General features: G+C 44.4%; 1 long non-coding RNA gene and 1 other non-coding gene across 2 annotated transcripts in view; one reads left to right on the top strand and one right to left on the bottom strand.

Annotated features, from left to right (window-relative positions):
* The window catches only part of LOC106005351, a 67,665-nt gene extending 43,671 nt beyond the window's left edge, over positions 1-23,994 (top strand). The window contains exons 3-4 of the long non-coding RNA XR_006606022.1: positions 22,480-22,568; positions 23,692-23,994. This is a non-coding gene — a long non-coding RNA (uncharacterized LOC106005351). The remainder of the gene's footprint in view (positions 1-22,479; positions 22,569-23,691) is intronic.
* On the bottom strand, positions 21,651-21,790 carry LOC123394470. The gene has a single exon (XR_006609249.1). It is a non-coding gene; the product is annotated as a U4 spliceosomal RNA (small nuclear RNA).
* Positions 23,995-24,391: the final 397 nt, after the last annotated feature.

Below are 24,391 nucleotides of genomic sequence, written 5' to 3'. Positions count from 1 at the left end.
GCCCCTACTCAGTGTTTTTTGAAGGTTGTCAATGAGGACAGAAATGTGGGTGGCACTTGACTCCCGCTGAAGCACACCGGCTGTAGTGTGTCTACAGCGGCTCTGGCATTCGGGGTGGTTTGATGCACGTGTAGACACACGGCTACACTTATTAAGGTCTCGTTCTGACATGTGAAGTCCAAACTTCATTATACGTAGGTCCAAGCATCTGACATCTGCTTTAAGGTCTTCTTCAGTTCAGGGATCAGCAAACTAGGGCCAAAGCTGTCCTGGCGTCTCTTTCTAGACTGCTCAAAGCCTCACCAATACTCAAGTTGTGAAAAAGAAAAAAAAAAAAAAAGAAAAAAAAAAGAAACAAAGACCCTCTTCAGCCCACAAAGCCTGAAATACTGACCAGATGAGCCTTTACAGAAAAAAAATGTGCTGACTGCTGGTCTACTGTAATAATGCTTAAGTGGTGATATATCAAAATATATAGTTCATTAAAAATTATTTTCTTTTTTCACATCTCCTTTATATACAGGTAAGGGCATCATGTGGATTAAGGCCATTTGACTATTGGTTGGATATTTGCGGCTTTCCCTCAGAAAAGTAAAAGGAAATGACCGTTTGTTATGTCAAGGTCACTCTTTGGGAAGGGTGCTCTGGGTTGAAGATTCACAAACGCTGGCCTCCCGTCCACTGCTGGAGAAGTGCTTTCTGTCTGCACTCCCATTGTCTTTAGCTCGTGGTTTCCTCAGAGCACACTCACACTCATACCCCATTCCTCCTTTCCCTCTCACTTCAAGCCCCAGCGACTGACAGTGGCTGCACCAGAGCTAGCGAGGGGTTGTCTATGGGCAGCAGATTCCTGTGTGTCCCTCTGTGGGCACTGGTCTCCTGGGCCCGGCCCCACACAGCCCAGACCCGCAGCCTGCCTTTTGGCCCAGAGCTCCCTTCCTGATCCCGGCTGTCCTATCTGGCCTCCTCTCTTGCCATGTCCATTCTCCCCTTTTGTTGTCTGGTTCTCTCTCAGTTTCTCAAACATAATACGTTCACGTTTCCCCTTGGTCTTGGTGGATATTCCACCCACCCCCCACCCCCCACCATTGCTTGGCTTTTCCCAACTCCGCCTTCCTGCCGTGGTGCTGCCTCCCTGACTGGCCTCCGCCTCCATGAGAACAGACCTCCCTCATGCGCCTTGCTCCCTCCATTGCTCGGCTCCAGGCCTGTGCCTGGAGGCACAGTCACGATTCGTATGCCACAAGCTCACCCTTCAAACTCTGTAATTTTCTCCCGTGTGAGGCATATGTGGAAAAAGAAAAATTAGCCCTGATGTCTTAATACTATGTTGGCCTGCTTTTATAAGTAAGACCTTTAGAAGTGTATGTGTGAGTTTTCAGTACACACTGGCTGGTCAGAAGGATTAAGACCTCCAGCCATTCCATGTGGAAGGGTGAGAAACCATAATAAGGAGTCACTGGAAAGCTTGGACTTAGGCCTAGGGGATTCAAGGAACATGGAGACACCACTTTTTGGGAGGAATAGTCCTGTGGAACTTACCCGGACACCTTTTCTCTAAAAACTGCCTTCCCACTTAGCAACTAGGTCTTTGCCACACAAAGACCAGCTACACCTAGTGAGATCCGTGGAGATATTTGGCTTTTCCTCCGTGCCTTAGTCACTATCAGCATACTAGTGACTAGTCATTAGTCACTACTATCATCAGTTCACTTTAGAGTTTTTACAGTAATTTTCTGACTTCAGGAGCAAATCTATTACTCCGGTAGGGAGCAAAAATAATAGAGAGGCTCTCTTCTCTGTGATCCTCAACTGTCCCATGTAACAGCACCTTTGGTGCCCCTGGAGTTGCCATGTCTGCATTAGGACCCCTTCACAAAAGGGAACTTATTGGGTCACGTAACTTCTGGCTTCACTGGTTGCAGTTGTTTAAATGATCTAGTCAAGGATTTCTCTCTCTCTTCTCTCGGGGGTGCTTCATTCTCAAGCTTGTTTTTCTTCATGGATCTCCTCCCCCTCCATCTCATTTTTCATGGAGAAGAGGAGCAACATCCCCGATATTTGAAAGAAGACACTGGGCACAGGCGACTCAGCAACCTTTTGTTTTTTGGAAAGAATTGTGTTCAAGATGTTTGTATTGTTGGCCTTGTGTGTGGTAAGCTTACTAGGATAGCATCTCCCTGGGAGAGGCTGATGTCCAGTTTCCAGAGGTTAAGTTAGAGAGTATAATCGTGACTTGAAGTCAGGCTTCCCTCTCCAACATAAAGTGGATATTGTTTCTCTCTGTCATTCTGACTCCTCTGTACGTCTCTCTTAATTAGGCTTGTATACAGGAATTGGTATTTAAATGTCAACCTCCGAACCCCATCTGTGACCACAATTTGTGGTTTTCATCTGAATAGTTTAGCAATAGCCCAAAGAAAAGTTTCCTTTCTTTGTACTGTGTAAGAGAAGTTTCCGTGTAGCCCTCATTCGTTAGGCCTGATTCACATACCTAATTTTGAGCTGTTACTGATTGGCCACACCGAGGGTCACAAAGGACCCTCAGGTCCACAGGCCACACAAACTGAAAGGAAGAAAGGCGAATGTCTATCAACAGTTGTTCTCCAATGGTTAAGTAAATATCAATTACTTGGGGCTCTTGATAAATGTAGATTCAGATTCACTAGGCTCCAGGGTGGGGCCTGAGATTCTGCATTTCTTTCTTTGTTTTTTTTTTTTTTTTAAGATTTTATTTATTTATTTGACAGAGAGATCACAAGTAGGCAGAGAGGCAGGCAGAGAGAGAGAGAGGGAAGCAGGCTCCCTGCTGAGCAGAGAGCCCAATGCGGGGCTTGATCCCAGGACTCTGGGACCATGACCTGAGCCAAAGGCAGAGGCTTTAATCCACTGAGCCACCCAGGCGCCCCAAGAGATTCTGCATTTCTAATGAGCTCTCAGGTGATGCTGATGGAGCTGGTCTGGGCACCACATTTTGAGTAGCAAGGTCTGAAGGAACACGGGGATGTGGTTACTCAAGGTGCATGATGCTGGGCAGGGGAAGGGGACCAGAGATGGCCGCCATGATCCTTTCCTGTCAACCCATTTTTTTTTTTTTTTAAATCACTTCTGCTTAGTGAACACAAGCTCTAAATTTCTCAGGGGACTTACCTCAACAACCACAATGCAGTGTGACCTGTCCTTCATTGAACTCCTTGCATAAAATTCATCAAATTGTTGATGATGGTGAGACATCTGGCATGAAAAAATTCTCGAGGTTAGATTCATTCCTAAAACACTCAAAGGAAGGAAGAAACCTCTTTCTGACATGGGAGCACTGTTCTGTAGAGCTCCTGCTCTAAGGCCATCTACTCTGTATGGAGACTGAGATTGAGTGGGTTTCTGTGGCCTGGCCCACCAAGATAACTTGCTTCATTGGAGGAAACTGGTTCTACATTCCAAACTGATAACTTATGAAACCAGGCAGCTGGAACAAAAACTGCTTGGTGGAACACATTTTTTTCTTGGCTTGAGAATAGGCGAGAAGGCCACTTATTATTTGAGAGTACTGATGCTGATGAGGTAACAGGGGTTTATCTGGAGGTGATGAGGTGGTTCTGCTTACCTAATGCAGTATTAGATGCCCCCCCCCCCGCCCCTGCCGATAACAGCCTTTTATTTTACTCATAAGTGTGTAAACTGGTCAGGGTTTAATGGGACAAAGCCCGTCTCAGTTCTACTTGGTGTTAGTTGGGGTAGATAAAAGGCTGGAATCATCTGAAGGTTCACTCATAGATCTGATTCCTGAGGAGACTCACACAGCTGGGGGCTGGCACAGCTGGACTTCTGGGTGTTTCTAACTCTCTCTCGCTTCTCCATGTGATCCCTCCAGCCTGGACACTTCCTTCATGTGAATGCAGGGCTCCCAATGCACATGTGGAAAGAGCAGGAGTGGGGAGAGGGGGAGGGGAAAAGAGAGAAAGGGAGATGCACATGGTGGTGGTGGTGCTGGGGGAGGACCAAGCTGAAGCCCCATATCCTTTTATGACTTGTCCTTGGAAACCACACAGCATCACTTTCACTGAATTCTGATCTGTCAGTGCAGTTACAAAGACCCACAAAGTTTCAAGGGGAGGGAACTTGGACTTTTTGTGTAAAGTTTCAGTATTGCAGTATAAGAGGAACCTGAGGGATGGGGTGTGTGTGTGTGTGTGTGTGTGTGTGTGTGTGTGTAGCCATCTTTAGAAACTATGAACTGGCACAGAGACTATGGGTGACATGATAGCTTTGTAAGAATACACACCTGACTGATGTTTTCAAAGAGAATATATAGCTTTAATATCTAAAAAAAATTGCAACAAAATGACTTTGATAAAAAGTCCTATAGGGGTGCCTGGCTGGCTCAGTTGTTAACCATCTGCCTCTGGCTCAGGTCATGATCCCAGGGTCCTGGGATTGGGGCCCTGCCCTGGGCTCTCTGCTCAGTGGGAAGCCTGCTTCTCCCTCTCCTTCTCCCATTCCCCCTGCTTGTGTTCCTTCTCTCCCTCTCTCTCTCTCTGTCAAATAAATAAATAAATAATAAAATCTTAAAAAAAAAAAAAAAAAGGACCTTGTATAAGATCTAAGCACCAAAACCTTGGCCAATATGTAATGTCCTTCTCTGCCCTCTTCTCCTAGCCATTCCCATCACCGATTATGACAGAATCAAGCCCCTTCAACAGAGAATAAGGCATTGGTCATTGGGCTGGCCAAATCACAAACAAACCGATTTCTTCTCAATTCTTCCTGATATTACAAACCAGGAGCAAGTGAAAAGCTCAGGGTTTTCTAAGTCAAAGAGGTAGAGAAAACCTCCTTGAAACAATGGCCAGTCCTTTCTGTTCAGCCCAACTGTGTAATTTCGAAGCCTGGCGTTGGGCTCCAACAGCAATATCCTAGCTGCAGGGCATGGCGGCAGATGGAGTATGGCGTCTAATAAGCTCCAACTCCCCATTGCCGCCTGGCCACATAAGGAGAGCAGTAATAACACTCCAAGAATGAAAACATCCATCAAAGCCTGACAAACCTCTGACATAGATTTTCTTTATGTTCCTAAAAGAGCTAGTTAAATGTGATGGAACTGCTAATAAAAATTCTTTGGTGGTCCTAATGAAACAGCTTGGTACACCCAATCTCCTTCCTTGTTAGGCGAAAAGGAAAGCCATATTAGAATTTTTGGTGGCTAACATTGTTTGTGGTCTGGTGGAACGGAGGGGAACTGGATCAAAGCAACTCAACTCACTTGTCTTCTGGAATGGGAGACAACACAGTAATGAGTTTTAATGGTAGTCTTGCCACAGAGAGATCGACTTTGTCATTGTAGTCCAAGAACAGAAGCTTGGAGGGATCAGGGGATGAGGGGACAGGATTTGCTTTTCCCTTGGTGGGTCTAAGATGTTTTTTCTTTCATCGAGCATGGTCCCTCAGGCCATTGAGGTATTTCTTCTGGACTCAGCAGAATGGAGAGTGATGCATTCCATGCTGGCATTAGCACTGCCTGCAGAGGAATTTGTAAGGCACTTCATTGCAATGTAATGTCTTGGTCATTTGTAGGTGGTGTCCCCCCTCACCTGAACTGCACTGACCATAATACATCTGGAGTGATACAACATTGCATTAGCCCACCCTGATTACTTCCTGTTTCCCAGTGTCCACTGTTGGCTTCCTTGTTTCCCTGTCATTTAAGGGGGTGGTGGCTCCTTTTTTCTTTTTTAGAAACAGTGGGTGATTCGGGGGGGGGCAGAGGGAGCGGGAGTGAGAGAATCTTAAGCAGGCTCCACACCCATCATGGACCCGATGTGGGGCTCGATCTCACCACCCTGAGATCATGAACTGAGCAGAAATCAAGAGTCAGACACTTAACTGACAGAGGTACCCAGGTGCCTTGAGGGGGTGGTATCTTTGACCAAGCCAGGAGTCCTAAGGTCTGTGGTCTCTTGTCTTCTCATGCTCTACACAGCCATTCCTTCGGAAATCTGGCCAGTCTCCCAGGACACCGTTATGAAGCAGGGTCTATACTGAGACTATCTCTAGGACCCAAAACAACCCTGTCCCCTTTCTATAGAGTCTGGGGGAATTTCTCTTACTTTCTCTCCTTTCTTTCTGAAGCTCGTTCCTTCCCTGCCCCATCTAGCATTCTGGCTTTCCTGAATGTGGGCTTTTACACAACCCAGGGAAGGTGGTGACCTCAGAGAGGAAGAAACCTATGAATCAGCTTCTCAAAAGCATAAACTTATGTGTTGAGGATTCTGGGTGTCATGTTGATCTTATACAGGAAGAAACCAAGACCTAGGTAGATGAAGGGACTAGGATAAAATCACACTGTTAAGAAGCTGAGTGAGGCTTATGTTCTGTGAGTCCAAGCCCTGCATCTGGACACCTCTCTGTTGGTCGGAACCATCAGAGAGGTTCATCCAATAGGACCTGTTCATATAGACAATGCACTTCTGAATATTTAATGTCAACAGAGCCACTGATTTCTAACATTCTCTGGGCAGAGCTGTGGACTTAGAGTCAGAGCGTCTGGGAATTCTGACTTTCCAGCTGCCACAGGTGTGTGATCTTAGACAAGGCATTTGACCTCCCATGATCTCACAGTTTTGAAATCTAAAATCTTGGCTCAGTCAACTTCACAAATATGGATTGGAGGAAAATGTTGGCAGCCTTTAGTGAGTTAGAAGTGCCACATGGGTACGACATAAACAATCGCGATCATCATGGTCTGCCTTGACTTGCCCCAAACTCCAAGAGGTCAAGCTCTTCACTTCCTCCAGTCCCGAAAGTCTCCACAGACAGTCATGGCAGTCATGACATCACAATAGGGGCATTGGAGGCATAAATTTGCTTATTATTTATTTGTGTGACCCAGCTCTGTTTCCTGCCTCCTTGGGATTTGACACTCCTACACAGAAGTTTGGGATGCCGTCATGTTGACAGAAGTCACTGAACAATTAACCTGTATCATTAATAGTTTGTTAGCAACCTCCTTGCTTGGCTGATGTGTGGCCCTGGGCATCTCAATTAACCATTGTTCCTCCCTAGTGTATTATGAAAGGGGTTGACTATGCTCTGTGACAGTTCTATCCCGGAGGAAGAAGTTCTCCTGATTAAAAAATAAAAGACTCCTCTCACTTCTGCTTTGCAAACATGGCCCCATCCCTTGCTTAAGATCTGCAGATCTTAGGTGCCAAGTAGAGCAGAATGCTGCTTTTGTAGCGCTCTGTTACCATCTGCATAATGGGAACCCTTGTTCAGGGAACAGGTTGTTTCTTATTTATTTATTTATTTATTTATTTTCAAAGATTTTATTTATTTATTTGACAGAGAGAAATCACAAGTAGGCAGAGAAGCAGGCAGAGAGAGAGGAAGGGAGGCAGGCCCCCTGTTGAGCAGAGAGCCCGATGTGGGACTCGATCCCAGGACCCTGAGATCATGACCTGAGCTGAATGAAGGCAGTGGCTTAACCCACTGAGCCACCCAGGCGACCCAATTGTTTCTTTTACCAGGCTGAGTTGCCAGGGATCAGCCACCCCTCCCCCTACCCCCCCAATTTCTGATGGTATCACCAGCACCATCTAGCAATGTATTTTGTAAACAGTAAAGCTTGTCTGAATTGAATCTTACTACTGATTTGCCTTCTCTAGAAAGAATGGCTAGTGGACTTGTGAGAAGCCGTTATTCGTAGAACAAACTTGTTTGGCAGATAAATTGGTTGTTTAACTGCAGAGGGTGAATACAAAGAAAACACTTTCTACCATGTACTATTATATCAAAGAGCACACCACAGTAGGCAAAACCATGGCATGGACAGGTCAAGACAGCTTACTCTGACATCTGCCAAAATGCCTCTAAAGTTATTTTGGATGTTGCCTTGGAAATAAGCTTATTACCAGGCTCGGAACATGAGAGGGTCATGAAGCCAGAATTGGATATATGTGAGGTATGAGGGGAGTATTTAAAAATACATGTTTCTAGGCCCTCCCCTCAGAGGTCAGTATTCACTGTGTTTTTGTAGCTGAAAATAACCATTTTATTTTGCTTTTTATTTTTGGCATCCGGGTTGGGGAAGGACTTGGTGGGGGTGGTAGGGGTCTGAGCTGCAGGCCTCCAGCTATACTATGGGGACTCCACTTCCAAGATGGCCTCTTTAATTATATGTCTGCTGCCAGCAATGCTCCTTGGCCTGTCTGTCTGTGCCCTTGTAGGCCTCTCCATATGGCTTGGCTACTCGCAGCCTGGTGGTGTTCATGCAATTGTACTTTTTAATAGCAGCTAACTGTCAAGAGGCAGAAACTGGAAGCCATGGGCTCACTTAAATATCCTTGGCTCAGCCCTAGCCTGTGCATCTGGGGCTGCCCTGATTCAAGGGGCCATGGAAATAGGTTCCACCACCCAATAGGGTATTGCATGGTTTCACTGAAAAAAGAGTGTGGGGGATGAGGGATGTTGGGAAAACAAAATTTGCCACATCTAACGCACGCAAAAGAAAGGTCTTCTGGAGAAGATATGCCTAGATAGAGGGTCCTATTATGTGCAGAATTTACAAACAAGTGCATTCATTGGGAATGAAGATGTTGGTGGTAGAATTTTGTAGTCCATGCTTAATAATTTCTATGTTTACAGAATGTTCGTTTCTTTGCATATTTTCATGGCATTGTTGAGAAAAGCAAACTCACTTTCCCAAGGGCTGTTCTCTTTGTCCTACACATCTTCAAGAGCGTGTCTCCACACGAGATGTGCCTCCGACTTAGTGCATGGCCTTGGAATATTCTCATGTCTTCACGGGTCAGGTTTAAATGTAGATGTCCTCTGACTTTCGTTGAGTTTTAAAAAATTCATACACTCATGTCTTTGCTCCTCGGTGGTATTTCCTCTTTTCCAATAATACTTTAAAATCTAATTTCATTGTTCCATTAGATGTGGTTCTTCCATTTTGATTTCTGCTTTTTCACTCTTCTGCAATTGGGGCTATCATATCAGTGACACTAACTAGTGGTTTTATTACACTAGAGCGTAAAAGAATTGCATTTCCTCTACGTTTATAAATGTCGTATCCACATTCAGGCTGTGCATAGATTTCACTGAAATGCCTTGAACTTGTTAGTTGGTCCACAAATAGCTCCTTTATATATTTATGGTAATACTTTATGTTGAACAACAATTTCACACTTAGAACTGTCCCTACTGGTTTGTGTGTTTTAAATGTCATCTGCTCATATTTATAAATGTGGAATGAGCTCACTCAAATTGGATTTCTTGGGTCCAAGACACTTCTGATTTTCCTAATGACCAAATAACCAAAAAGCAGAACAGATTAAGAAGAAAAAAAATATATCTCAGGCATACACAATTTTCAAGCAGTCAGGGTTTGTTTAAAGCTGCTTTGTTCGGCAGGAATGGTTAATAAAAGAAACATTTCCCCGAAGAATTGTTGTGGTCTTTAATTAAACTCCTTTCCCATAGGTTTGTAATGTAGTGTTGAACAATATTTGGTCACTTTCTCTGCCTGGTTTTTTCAGTCGCAGGCTGGACTTTATTGGATCTCGGGTCCTAAGGGAACATTAGGAGCAGAGAGAGGCAGGCTGCGTCAAATGAAAAGTTAATTGTGTTTAAGCTGTCTTGGAAACCAACCTCCAGTGTGCCTTAGCTGAGAGCTGCTGTCAACCATTGGATACCTACCGGGCTGTCAAGCTGGGTCTGTGGCCAAGAATTTACCTGCCCCAGAGAAAGCGCGGCCTCACAAAGACTAGTGACTGCAGGGAACATCAATCCAGGTTCTCCCCTCTCGGCGGTCATGGGCTCAGGGACAGCGGGCCATGAGGCAATTCACTCGGCTGGTGGGGCTGGAAGTTGGGGGTTGCTCTGAGGAATGAGGGCAGTGGGCAGAAGTTTCTCCCTAGAGTTCATTAAGACTCAGAACTGTCTTGTGAAAAAGCTGTGATAAATTGCTCTAAATGATCTGGGAGCAAAGCACTGTGGGAGTTGTTGAGATATTTTGTCTGGCTCTCTTCCTGTCCTTGGGTCGAGAATTGTTCTATCAGAGCAGACACCTGCAAAGTGTGCCTGGCGTACCTAAAGTGGGTCACTTTGAGAAGGAACAGCCGCCTTCATGTCTGCAGCTTGGGGAGGGGGCACCCCCATCTCCTTCAGCCCCATGGCATGTCCCTGGACACACAACTTTGGGAAGGGAAACTTGGTGGTCTTCCCGGTCTCTGTGAATATTCCGCTTCCTCATCTAGATGGCGATGCCATACCGTTCATTTGATGATTATTAACTCAACAGCTCACATCTTTTACTTGCATTAGTATATGAGGTAACGTGTGAAATGGCTAGTAGTTGGCCATCTTTCAACTTACAGAAATGGCAGTTTTGTAAATTTCAGTACATTTTGCACAAGGAAATTAGAAAATAAGGTAGTGTAAATACCACCAAATCAGTAGTCACAAGATGGATTTAAGCCAGAAAGCAGCAGCTCCGTAATAGAGGCATTGTTGATAAGACTAGTAGCTTTTCCACTGAAGAAAGAGTACTTTCTTTTGCTTTGAGGGGCAGTGCAGTGTGGTGGTTAACACTCGGCTTCCATGGCCAAACATGCTTGGGTTTGAGTCTCTGCTTGACCATGTATCAACTGGCTGGCCTTGGGGAAACGTCTGAAGATGAGGCTGTTAATAGTCCCTCCTGCCCGGGATAGCTGAGTAGATCCCAATGGATAGTATCTACCTCACCAGATGTGTCTCCCACCACTTCCCTTTACAACTTATGACTGGGTATGCTCTGGACTTCTGGGATACCTTTGGCCACTGTGTCTTTGAATGTGCGGTTTCCTCACTCTCCAGAATGTTCTTCTCCTGTGCTTTTTCCTATGGGGTTCCTCCTTGCTTGAGATTTCTGCTCATTTCTTGTTTTCTTAGCTTGCTCTGGGCATCTCAGACTAAGTCGTAATTGTTGACTTTTACCCTCTAGTGGAACCCTATAATTTCCTCTTGTCATAGCGATCACAGGTGTGATTTCAGAGTAAGGTATGTATTGTTTTGATCCATCGATCACCCTCTGTGAGCTCCATTTGGGCAGGAGACAAGATGTTTTTTGCTCATTGTTGCTCCCTGGAGAGGCTGACTCATAGTCGGTCTTCTGGAAGTATTGAACGAATGAAGCAGCTTGCATTCTAGAAGTTCTTCCATTTTAAGGGTTTGGGGAGAGTTCCTGTATTTCTGTTAAAAAAAAAAAATGAAAAGAGAAAGCATGTATGTAAGCAGTGTGTACATGTGTTTGTGTGACAATCATGGATAAAGACATCGGTTTAAAAAAAATTCACTCTGGGCATTCTGTGCAAAGTGGTGGATAGGCAGGAAAGTGGAAGGTTTAATAACTAAGGTGCTGTCTGAAGTCTAGGCTCTGGCTTAGTTCATCATTTGTTTGCTCTGTGGTCTTGGAAAAGTTGCTTGTTCTGAAATTCATTTTCTACGTCTATACACTTGATATTAAAAATAGTACCTAAATGTTATGAGTTGAATTATGTCCCTTCCAAATTCACATATTGAAGTCTTAACCCCCAGTACCTCAGAATGTGACCTTAGTTGAAGACAGCATTTTTACAGAGGTAATCAAGTTCAAGTGAGGTCATCAGAGTGGGGTCTAATCCCATATGACTGGTGACCTTCTCAAGAGGGGTAATCTGGACATAGAAACACACAGAGAGGGACGGTCGGGGAAGAGATGGAGAGCACAGCTGTGTGTTGGCCAAGTTGAGAGGCCTTCTCCCTTGTCCCACAGACTTCAGAAGGAACCATCCCTGTGGACCCCTTGATTTTGGACGTAGAGACTCTAGAATGGTTGAGACAGCAAATTTCTGTCATTTAAGTCACCTAGTCTGTGGCACCTAGTTTGTGGTTTGCTTCAGCCCTTGACAACAGATACACGCAATTAGCCAGTTTAATACACAGTGAGACCATATGTTAAACAATCCAAAAATATCGGCCACTTACAGTGGAAAACATTTATTTTTCCTGCCCATGGGCCTGTATGTTGGTTGTAGTTCACCCAGACACGAGGCCAGCTGGGTTCAGATCTGCTCCTTGTGCCTATATCATTCTGGCCCTGGCAGCTACCTGGGGCATGTTCTCCTGGAAGAAGGCAGAAGAGGCCAAGGCAAACGGTGCACGTCCGTTGAAGGCCTCTCAGGGCACCATGCCTGGTAGCAAAGCGAGTCACCTGGCCAAGCCTGCTTCAGATAGGCAGAACATAGATGTCTACTGTAGTGGGAAGTATGGAACCTCACATGGAAAAGGGAGAGAGGGACAAAAATCCACTTGATCACCATATCTTTTAAAAAAATTTTTTTAAAAAAGATTTTTATATATTTATCTGAAAGAGAGTGAGAAAATGAGCAGGGTGGAAGGACCGAGGGAGATGGAAAAGGAGACGCCCCGCTAAGCAGGGAGCCTGACCCAGGGCTCTGCCCAGGGACCTGGGGTCATGACCTGAGCCAAAGGCAGATGCTTAACTGACTGAGCCACCCAGGTGCCCCTTAATCACAATATCTTTACATAATGGGGTTTTCTTAGCTAAATCAGATTATGCACTTGAAGCTCTGAGCCCGGGGCCTGGCACCAAGTTGGGGCCCAATAAATGGGTGTTGCTATTGTTATTCTTGTTTTTATTCTTGAACAAATTCTAGTGTTCATCTTCTATTGTGACTCTACATGGACTTTTCCCTTTCAAACAAGTAGAATTAGCTGAATAAATTGCATTAATATTTGGTTAAGTGAAAGTCTCTGTAGGCTGCATTATCGCAGCTGTGATTAATTCTTTTAAATTCTTTTAAATTGCATGTCTGCTTCAGTGGATTGGAACAGAGATATGATTTCAAGCTTATGTTTCTCGTTAGGACTTTGAGGCCACAATTAAATGTGCTTTTTCTTCTTCTTTGAAAAAAAAATCAAAGGCTCTTAAAATGGATTGTTGTGAAAGGACACATAAATAGGTTTTAATCAATAGCTGAATTCTCCAAAGCATCATCAAGACAAAGTGGTAAATGTTCGGATTAAATTTGTGATTGGTTAAGCTAGAAATCCATACAGTTGCATGTCACACAGTATTTAATAGATGGCATATAGAGTATCTTAATTGTACCCATTTATCACTTCCCTCTGTTTCTAGATGCATAAAGTTATCAAAATCTGGAAACTCAAACATTTTTATTTCCATTTCCTTGGTTGGGCTTTGTTCTCTGTCTTTCTTGGTGTATTGGGTCTGGTTTTGAGCTAAATATTTTTGACACAACCTTCACAACTCATTTGCATTTAAATAGTAACAGGAAATCTCTTTGCCAAGAAGGCTATTGGAATCAAATTTTACACCAGATCTTTTTTTTTTTAAAGATGTTATTATTGATTTTTTCTGTACATCAAAGTACTTTTTTTTGCTTTTTAAAAAAAAATCTAAGTACTATAGGCAGGGTACAGTTTTTCATTTTTCATCTTGCGTGTTTATTATTTCTTCTGATGCTCATAATTTATACCAGTTGCTATAATGTTAAAAATTAGAAATGAACTTCTGAGGTGTTCATTGCCTTTGCTATTGAAATTCCATTAAAGGGAGTTTGAAGTATAAATGCATGCTCTTGAACTTGTTGTCACATGTTGAATAAGATCTCCTTACAGGACAGAGAGGGTGTAATTATAGAAAAGGTGATGAAATCAAATAGATTCCTAATCAGCAAATTGAGGTGTGGTTTATAACATCCCCATGATGAGAAGATTTAATGTGAGTTGAGCAGATTGAAGATGATCAAGGGTGAACCTTTCTGGCTGGGAAAACCAGCGTCTTCAACAGAGGATCACAGAACGAGAACTCCTGGGCATCCAGATGAATTTCACCTTCCACACTACCTCATCATCCTAGGAATTTTTTTAAAGAAGGTATTAGAATCACAAGAAGGCTTCCCAGCTTGTAAAGCAAAGTCAGCTGCATCAGCGTTCTTAGACATTGTTATTCTAGACATCTTGGGAAGAAATTCATTGTGTGCTGAGATCTTGTTATAATTCTCCCTGAACTGGATTTAAGGAAAGGCTCAGTAAAACTTGTTTAATAATAACTTACATGCGATTGAGTGTTTATTCCTTTCTGGGTGTTGAGAGTCTTACATAGATTAGTTCATTTTATTCCTGCCAAAAGTCTTTTGAGGTTGGTCATCTTACTCCCATTTTCAGAAGATAAAACTGAGGCTTGAGGAGGCTGGGCAGTGGACCAAGTGCTGAGCTGGAAGCAATGCTTTGGCAACTAGCCTGCAGTGCCTGCAGTCTTAATTCACACATTGGTGGTCAAAATGTCTTGTCTGTCCTTCTTTTGGCATCTCCTTCTTTCCTTCAGCTGTTTGGGTAGACACCCTGTACTCTGTATTCTGTTTATGCACTAGGGATATGGTGTATTTCCAGCAGAAAAAGATGCCTGTCTTCCAGGATTTGATAGTCCACTGAGGAAACAGACAAGAACTCATACAAATCTATAATGTAATGGCTGGTCGACCAAAGTGCATTAATCGTAAGGCTGAATAAGGGGCTACAAGGTTGGGAGAAGTGATGTCTTAGAGATGGTGATGTTTGAGAGTTTTCAACAAAGAATATTAAGGGGTTCTAAAATTCATAGAGCCGCTGGCTGGAAAAGCAAGTTAGCATGCTCTACCGGAGTAGGATCACATCACGATGAAATGTGGTGTGCACATGACGAGTGTATGCAGTGGGGGTAGGTGGGGAATGACAGCAGAGATGGGCAGCCAGCTAGGACCAACTAGTCTCAAGTAGGGTTCTTTCTGTTCAGGTCACACTGGCATTCCTTCTGTCCTCCTCCCTGCCACCAGGTCTTTGTAGAGCACTTGGCAGACTGTTCCCTGTGCCCCTTTTCTACCACCTTCACCTGGAATTTTTAATCTTTCAGATCTCTGCTCATTTATCACATTCTCAAAAAAGCCTTCCTCGATTCCTTGCACAATGCCATATTCTTCGTTTGCGCTACTCCTAGAATGCTGTTCACTTCTTTTGAGCATGCATCTCTGGCGAATGAGCTATTTTTTGGCAGAAAAATAGCTGTGTGAGTGTTGTCTTCCTTGCCCCGTTGAACTATAAGCTCTTTGTGGATAGGGTCTGTGTCTCTTTGAGCTCATCAGTTGTCCCCAGAACTTACCAGAACATAGAACTTGTTAAATATTCTGCCATTTATTAAAAATGCATGAATATCGACAATTTGATATATCTCTCTTTGTAGGTATAAGTCAACTTTAAATTTTACTTTAGGAGTAGTTAACATTTGGATTAATCAGGGACCAATTTTCCAGGGCTGCCATCAGATATCACTGTCTGCTAATTAAACATAAGGGATGTTAGAAATAAACGTTATTGGTGAAATAAATGGTGTTCAAGATATCCATTGGTTAGAATCTGCCCTTGCACAAATGGAGTTGTTACAGAAAAAATGATTTATGACACTTGTTAAAGATTGTAAGGCAGACTTTATCTAGGACCATCCAGATAGGTGCAGAGAGCACTGTAATTGGATTTTACACTGGGGGAGAGAGAGACTGGATCCAACTCCCAATACAGCACAGACAAGTGGGAATTTATAGCAAAGGAGCAGAATGAGGGCTAGTGGATGGAAAATTACTAAGAGGGAACATGGGGGGTAAGAAGGAGTTCTGGCTAAACCAGTCTAACAGGATTCTTATTGAAGACAGGCCAGGTGACCAGACATCACCTGCGGGACACTGGGGATGAAGAACATGATGAGATATCGAGAATGATCAGTTGTCAAAGGTAGAGGCGTTCTGATTCAACTGACTTCTCAGGGTTCTTGCTAAAACCAGATTTTATGATGATGTGCACAGATGGGCCTGGGAGAAGGTTCAGGACCCCAAGTTTGCTCAAGCAAAGAATCTCTGCCAGGGTTGAAGAATAAAGTTAACATAGGCCCAGAACTCTGAAGGATCCTAGTCTCTCTTCTCCAGGGAAGACTCTGTTGCCTAAATTGACTAAATGAGAGGTGAACCTCGCTTTGGAACACGTTGTTACCTCAGGATGAAACTTCTGTGCAACGCGCTTTATCAAAAACCTGAAAACCTGAGAATGGAGGCCTGGCTTGGGCCAGGCCCAGATGGTTTGATTCTCTAGGACCTGCTTGCTCAGAACTCTTTGTAGGTGTGGTGACCTTCAGCCTGAGACTTGCTTACGTGTGACATACTGCTCAGGTGGGAAGAGGGGGTTGAGGAAAAATACAGCTCGAAATTGCCTCTAAACATTGGAGGTTCTCCAGATTCAGTAGGGAAGTTTGGCAACTGTGAATGGCCAAATTGGCTTTGGTCATCTTACAAGAGAGCAATAGACCATTGTTGAATGGAAGAGGCGGTGGTGGGTTAGAGAATACCAAGATAGCGTCAACACGTCCTGATGACTGATTTATTTGGATGTGAGGGAAGAGGTGAGGATGACTGATGCATTGGTCCTGGGAGCAGGTGTGGGTTGGTTGCAGGAGGCTTATGACTCCATCTTGTAAACTGGGCTGGTCCCTGACTCTATTAGGAAGCAGACAGTGTTGGTCTTTGGTAACCTCTCACCTCTTTCATTGTGCCCATTGTGAAATATTTCTCACCCAGTGCTCTGCCAAGTAACATCCCATCTGCTGATGTGCTGTGCCTGAAAGTCTCATGGTCTTTGTTTTCCAGAAAAGGCACTTTGGAATCATCTGTTTACTCAACCCGTATTGTGATGGTTATGGCTGGAAATCTGGGGGACTCCAGGCCATGTAAATAAATCTGTGCATTTTAGAAAAAACTTTTATTTTGAATTCAGTTTAGATGTACTGAAAAGTTGTAAAAGTAAGTGAGGTAATTCTCTTAGATCTCTTTCTCTCCTTGCCCCAATCATGACATGGCATACAACCTTGGTGTGATTATCAAGAAGAGGAAATTGCGATTGATACAGCATTCTCAACTACACTGTGGTCCTTATGTGAAATTCACCACTTTTTCTCGAATGCCCTACCATTCCCCTTCTTCGTGACCTTAACACTTTGGAAGAGGACAGGCCAGTTACTATTTTATAAATGGACCTTAATTTGGGTTTGTCCAATGTTTTCTCATGATTGGTCTGAGGTTATGCACTTTCAGCCACAAAACTACTGGGTTTTCCTCAGTGACTGACGGGCAGGAGTTCGTAACGTTGGTATGTCTTATCGTAGGTGATGTTTTCTTTGATCGCAATTCCTGTAAATTGTTGTTTGCCAGGTTCCTCCTGTATAAAGGAACTATCTTTCCCTTTGTAGTGGACAAACAAATCTGCGGTTTTAAACCTGGAATCTAGCCAAAGGAGGGCAAGGACATTTTGGGCAAAAAACAAAACAAAACCCTGTTTTTCTCCTACCAGCCTCCGTTTAAAAAGTATTCATTTGAGAGGCATCTGGGTGGCTCAGCTGGTGAAGCCTCTGCCTTCAGCTCAGGTCATGGCCTCAGGGTTTTGGGATCGAGTCCCAAATTGGGTTCCCTGCTCAGCGGGGTGTCTGCTTCTCCCTCTGTTCCTCCCCGACTCATGCGTGCTCTCTTGCTCACTCTCTGTCTCAAATAAATAAAATCTTAAAAAAAAAAAAAAAGGTATTCATTTGAGCACTGTATTTTGTCCTGGAAAACTTAAGCAGAAGGGTTGATGTGCTAAAATAAAGCCATCTTCTGGCTGCTTCGGTGGCAATTTGTGAAGATGAAAAAGAGTGATAATTCCTGTCTCTACACTGCTGGGGTCATAAAACCTATCTTTGGTTATTTTAGTTTCCTGATTAAAAATGTTTGTTGGGGGGGCACCTGGGTGGCTCAGTGGGTAAAAGCCTCTGCCTTCAGCTCAGGTCATGGCCTCAGGGTCCTGGGATCGAGCCCCACATCGGGCTCCCTGCTTAGCAGAGAGCCTGCTTCCCCCTCTCTCTCTGCCTTCTTGCGATCTCTCTCTGTCAAATAAATAAATAAATAAAATAAGAAAGTGTTTGTTGGGTTCCAAATGACTATAGGAAAATGTCCTGACTTCCCAGTGTGCTCCCCAGGACCCCCCACAACAGGACAGCTGTGCACTTTTCCACTTCTCTCCTCCCTTTGTCTTTTGTCTGTCTTCCGCTCTCAGGAGCCCCATGCACCAGCCACGTTCACCCAACAACTGTTCCCTGCGTCTCTGTTTTTGCTTATGCTGTTCTCTCAGCCAGAACACTCCGTCCTATCTCACCTCTACCTTTTAAAACCCTTGTTCCCTATGGATAAACATAATGATCTCATCAGTAATTAAGCTACTGTCTCTCAGCTCCCAAATCTCCCTCCTCTGTTCTGCTTTGTGATGCTGTGGCTGGGCTACTACAAGCCACATTTCTGCTTGGGCCAACTGCTTCCTGGAAGGCTCTGCCAGGATGAGGGACTAGAGGATCCTGGGAGATGTTTTGTTGCTGCGAACATCACTGCAGTAATGCTTCTCCATCCCAGCACGGCAATGGAATTCGTCTGCTGTTGGGCCAGCAGACCTGGCCACATTCTGCCTGCTCCAACACCAGAACTGGAGGCCAGTGGCCTCTCCTCAGAGGACTGGGTCCTGCCCCTGGGGGAGTCCCTCCTCTAAGCTCTGAGCTAACGGCACCTGCTTGGCAGCACCTCCTTCTCAGACATCCAAATTTCAGCTCAGCAGAAAATGTTCTCTAGGATTCTGAGCTCCAATCATTCCAACCTCTGCCCTGGGTTCCTGACTTCCTGGCAGTGATAACTGTCTCCCTATGTGATAGCTTAGTGTCTTCTTTTTGCTTTCTGTAAATTTAACAATCTTATCCCTAGCTAACCCTATTATTTATTAAATTCTCTCTTTTGAACAAACTAGAAAACATTGGTATGGTTCCTATCTCCTGCCCGGATCCTGAATGATGTGGAAGTCGGCGCCAGAAGCATTGTTAGGATGCTAGTACTCTAAGATGGGTTTGGGGATTTGCCCATGGGGTCCTCAGACTTGAGCACAGTGTTGAGTCTTCCTAATGGAAAAGGCACTGCTGTTGATCGTGGCACCCTGTGGCCTCATGAGTCATCAGCTTTGTGGTGAAACCCCTGCTGAGGCAAGGACTGAGGGGGCCAAGTCACTTCTGCCCTTGACTGTGATGGCTGTCACGATGACTCTTAGGACTGCATTGTGAGGTGGATTTCCACAAGGACACGGGGACTCTCACAGAAATGGAGTGACAAGCACAGACCTTCAAACTCTCAGCTCACATCCATGGACAGAGGACCAGAGAGCTTCCCCCGCAACCTTAAAGACTTTCTTACCATAACCACAGTTGGGAATGTTGATGGTGGTGTCTTCATTACCATTGTCTCCCAGGTTAGACAGAGAGAGGGAGAGAGAGAGAGAGAATATGAATCACCCAGTTTGGTTCAGCGGTCTTCCCAAGTCTGACTGGTTGTAGTCAGGAAAGAACCTCATAGGGGAACATGGCTGCTCGCGGTGGGAGACTTTTCCACAGACAAGCAGAGAGCTGATACCCTGAGAGGTGGCTCTTGATAATTATATGGGAGTACAGACCACAGCTTGGGGAGGAAGTCCAGTGCTTGGTCACCCTGGAGGTGGGAAGAAGATAGAAGAATTCTTTTCCACTTCAAACTCTGCTACGAAGTCTGACCTTGAAACTGAGACTGCCTCTGGTAGCTCTCTGAATTTCTTTTCCTTTCTTTTTTATTTCCTTTAAAAATTGTATTTATTTGTTTGAGAGAGAAAGTAAGTGAGAGAAGCATGAGCAAGGGGGAGAGGCAGAGGGAGAAACAGGTTTCCTGCTGAGCAAGGAGGCTGATGCAGGATTTGATCCCAGGACCCTGGGATCATGACCTGAGCTGAAGGCAGATGCTTAACCGACTGAGCCACCCAGGCAACCCTGACGTTGGTTTTCTGAGGGACTTTTAAGATTCAGAACACAAGGTTGGCCGCTCTGGGCCTTGGTAACAAAACAAGACTCATGTTTTCCTTTTTGCTCAGAACCCACTGTGGCTTTGGAACAAGGACGGAGGGAGCTCAGTGCTGTGTGGTCCCTCAAGGGGCTTGGATCTTCCGGCATCCAAACGAAGTTGTCCGGCAGGCAGAGGAGCAGCCTTCTTGAGGAGGGTTGGGGCTGCTGCGGTGGGGGATGGGGTGTGTGTCGTGCTGGTGGGGTTCCTCCATCCTGCAGACACCAGCCAGGACACTGAAATGGAAAGAGACATCAAAGGGATTCCTTTGAATAGTGAGAGCTTTGGAAGTGGGGGGAGCAGAGCCCGCGTAATTCAGGTAGAAATGGAATTTCATTTGAACTCTCATGCTGCAGAGACTGGGGATTGCGCAGGTGACATTAAAACCTGCTTAACAACTGTTTTTCTCCCTTTTTAAAGAAGCATCCTTCGCCTAGGGCAGGCTCTCGTCTTTCTGAAGACGTGGGCATCTGAAACTCAGGCCAAGAGAATGACAGAGGGAGCCCTGGACATGAAGGCCTTGGTTTTCCCTTACATGGGTTTTGTTTTGTTTTGTTTTTCTCAGTGACACTTTTCAGGGTTTCTAGAAGAAGGGAGCTAACTGGCACGGGGCTTCTGAGCGTATCAACTCCCCAGAGGCGTTTTGGGGTTTGTCGTTAACAGACTTGGCCAAGCACACATCGAAAGAACTCATTACTCGTTCTACCTGTTGTTTTAAAAAAGGCAGCGTTCAAACTCTTTGAATATTTTGCTGTGGGGGTTTTGGCAGAACATATTTCAGAAGGGGCGAGGGATAAACCGTGGGGAAGAGCACATGAATTTCCCGTGAAGGGCGGCTAGCTGGGACACATGGGTATGTTGCTGGTGGATTTTAAATTAGAATATTTGGAGACCCTGTGGTATTATTTCTGAAGCCCTGTACTTATTATTCATGGTTTCATTATGGCCCCTTTTATTCACACACACACATCTGAGGGCGGGGTGGGGAGGGGGCAGGTGCTGGGCTTGGCCTTAAAAAAACAAACAAACATAAAACTCGCCATATATTTTAGAATTATAGGTGCATGCATTTTTCCCCCTCCCATCAAATCTTACTTTTCCATTTTAGCCGCATAAATGGTTGTCATAGTGACATTTGCTTCAAGCCTTCATAGCTTTGGTACAGAGCAGAGAGCTCTGGCAGTGTCTGGTGACCGTAAATTCAGCTCTAACTGTCCCCTTAGCTCTCTGAAACTCATCAGAAACGAGGTCTGCCACGGAGCTGCTCCTGCTCTCACAGAGCAAGTGAAAATTACATTGAAATTAGGTTACAACGGCCCCTTTGTCTGAGTTTTACAGAGGGGTGCTGTTCATTTTTAAGAAAAAGTTTGCTCATTCAGCATTTTAAAGGGCGTTTAGCCAGTAAAAGTCATGGTTCTCTGCCATCCAGTGGTAAAGTAGGACACTGAATCCCTTCGAACAATCTCTGCATATCTTAGGTCCCGGGTTGTGTCTTAAAAGTTGTGAGATGGCCCAAAGAATAACGTTTATGAGACTGAAGTGCTACCTACTGCACTAATGAGGCACCTAAGAATAACGTTTAAAAATGTCTTGCAGTTGACCTCAATGTCTCCTCTTTGGTAATATTTGGCTAATGTTATTTGATAAAATAATAATATATTAAGATCTAGCATCGTCTCTAAGGCTATTTCTTCCCGGATTTTTTTTTTTTTTTCAATTAACAATAATCGCGCCTTGGATAAACCTCATTGACTACGATACTGCCACTGTGCAAAACTTGGATTTTTTTTTTTTTTTTAATCAGAGGGTAAAACTGTAATCTAAAGGCAGAGAATTGGGGAGAATCTCAGCATTTGGAGGCTCTAATTGAGTTATTGGCAAGACTGGAAGACCACAGAGGTGGAGCAAATCAATGCGAGGACATAGGAAAGCAAATTCCCCATCCTACCTCAGGATGGGGGTCTGTGAAGGGATCAGGTGTTGCCACCAACCCTTCCTAGGGGTCCTGTGGGCCTTCACTTGTGGCCAGTCTAACATCCAACAGACCATGGTAGACAGCTGCCATCAGTGGCATAAAATATGGAAAAAACAAACAGACAAAAAAAGGTAACACAGCATAACACAGAATAACAATTCTTCTGGGATGCTTCTGGGATGCTTTGAGATGCAAGAAATAAAATGGCACCCAAGAGTGGTTTCCTTAGTTTGGACTTAATTTTCTTCTCCTAATAAGACGTTGAGAGGTATAGAATTCCAGAGTTGGTTCTCTGTTGGCCCAGAATGCCATGGCTCTGGGTGATTGTCTCTGCAAGTGTCTGGTCCTTCCCTTCCTGGTTTAAACATGGCCACCACCACCCCTAAGTCCACATCCCAAGTCCATACTTCCGGAGTTGGAAGAAGGGAGAAGAAGTGCATGCCTTACTTGCTCATCCATCTCCCATGCTCTCTCTCTCTTTTTGAACTCCAGATCCTGGCTGGTCCCTGGAATGTCCACTTATGTTTCATTGATGGAACTATATCACACAGCTGTCCCTAGCTGCACAGAGGGCTGAGAAAGTGAGTATCTGGCATTTTCAGTCTCTGCTGGGTTGGGGTAGAATCTGCCAATAGAGTAGAAGAAAGAAGTGAATGGTTGCCATGCTGGCAACCAAAAAATCTCAGCCATAGACTAAGTTTTAGAAATGAAATGATTGAATGACATTGTTTTATCCATCTTATTTATGAGAAAACTGGCACCAGAGGAGGTTGGTGTCAGACCACAGATCTGAGTCTAGATCTTCTAATTCCCGATGTAGAATTTGAGGTTGACGGCGACTAACATCTGAGTTGCACATTCCAGCTGGCACAGCGAGGCCTCTGTTTAGCGTGTATTAGTTTGCTTAATTTTTGCCTTTAGCACTGGGGGATGGGGATGCTGCCTGCTTCTCGGAGCGGAGGGCACATATGCTGTAGTTTCCCACTTCTGCTGAAAAGTGGCAAATCATTTCTTCCTAATTAAAGATCAAACATTATTTCAGATGGTCCCCTTCCTAAGATGTCATGGGAGATGTTCCTCGTATCTGTCAGTGGTACTGATCATGTTGTCATTTTTGGCAACTAATTCCTGGAATGAATAATAAAATTATAATAATCTTGCACCAGAGGGAGGACGACCAATTTGTAAAGTCCATTAAGAACTGAGCAAAGGATTGTCCTCTAATGAGATGGAGCGCGTCAGGGAGACCGTACATCAAGCTCTTCTGTCACAGATGCACAAAAGGACCCGGAGGGAGGGGCTCCTGTAATGCTGGCAGACAGGGCGGGTTGTCTTGGATGCACATTTACATATTGTCATTGATCAGCTGGCAGAGAAGAGGATGACAAGCAGAACACCAGGGTTCTCCATTGTGAGGCTCAGGGTGTGTTTCTGCCACCATTGATTCATTCCCCAAGGGGGAAGGAGCATTACTCACCATTTCCTCGTGTGCCAGAAAGAGAAATGGAATCAACGAGCATATCATCTTCTTGTTGGAAAATGACAGCTCCCTGATTATAAATCCCGAATAAATTGATGGAAGAGCTGTTCAAACTTCGTAGATATAAATGTTTTCTGGGATTAATGGGAAGTTATTCCTAGAAATGACTTACAGTTCAGGAACCAATCTCTGAGCAATTGGTTTTTGGTTTTGTTTTTCTTCAGATGTCACAAGCCCCCTCAAGCAGCTGAGTGTGGATGGCCAAGGTGGTCCATGCAGCCCAGCCCTGTACACCACCACCTTCCTCATTTTCTGCTGCCACACATTTAGAGATTCAGAAAAGCCAAATTTTCCCTGCCTTCTGGAGGAAGCTTCTTCCTGTTGAAAGTCCTTAAGAGGAGAACTTAAAATGTGAAGATCTACCTGTGACCTCTGGGGAGACATAACTGCTCCCTTGAAGGACGGAAGCCAAAATACTGCTTGTTATTGGGTCTTTTAGAATAATAATAAAAAAACTTTATTCCGTAGCTATCTTAACATTTTTGTTTTCAGCGTCCTTGTAAACGAGGATATTGAGCCACTTAACTGTCACTTTGGGAAGGGATTGTACCAACAATGGCTTATTTTCTGAAACATCAGGATTCTTCTCCATTGTGACGTCTAATGGTCATTGGGGGACGACTCTTGTTATTTGTATTAATGTTGATACTCTTATTGAGTGAGTGCTTTTATAAGTGGGACTGGGCCTTTTGTCCAGCACAAGGAGCATGTGGGCACTTCATAAGTACCAATCAATACCTTTTGCTGATAGTGGAATGCAGACCCATCCACTTCCCAGATGGCTCCATAGGGAAAGATGCTCTTATCGCTTGTGCTTTATTCTAAAGAAGACATGAGGGGCTGCCTGCTATAGTCCCTTTGTTT

The sequence above is a fragment of the Mustela putorius genome, unplaced genomic scaffold, assembly GCF_011764305.1.
Source record: "Mustela putorius furo isolate JIRA1106 unplaced genomic scaffold, ASM1176430v1.1 tig00000095_pilon_pilon_pilon, whole genome shotgun sequence".
NCBI lineage: Eukaryota > Metazoa > Chordata > Mammalia > Carnivora > Mustelidae > Mustela > Mustela putorius.
Note: the sequence above shows the minus strand (reverse complement) of the source record. Positions and strands in the feature narration are given on the sequence as shown.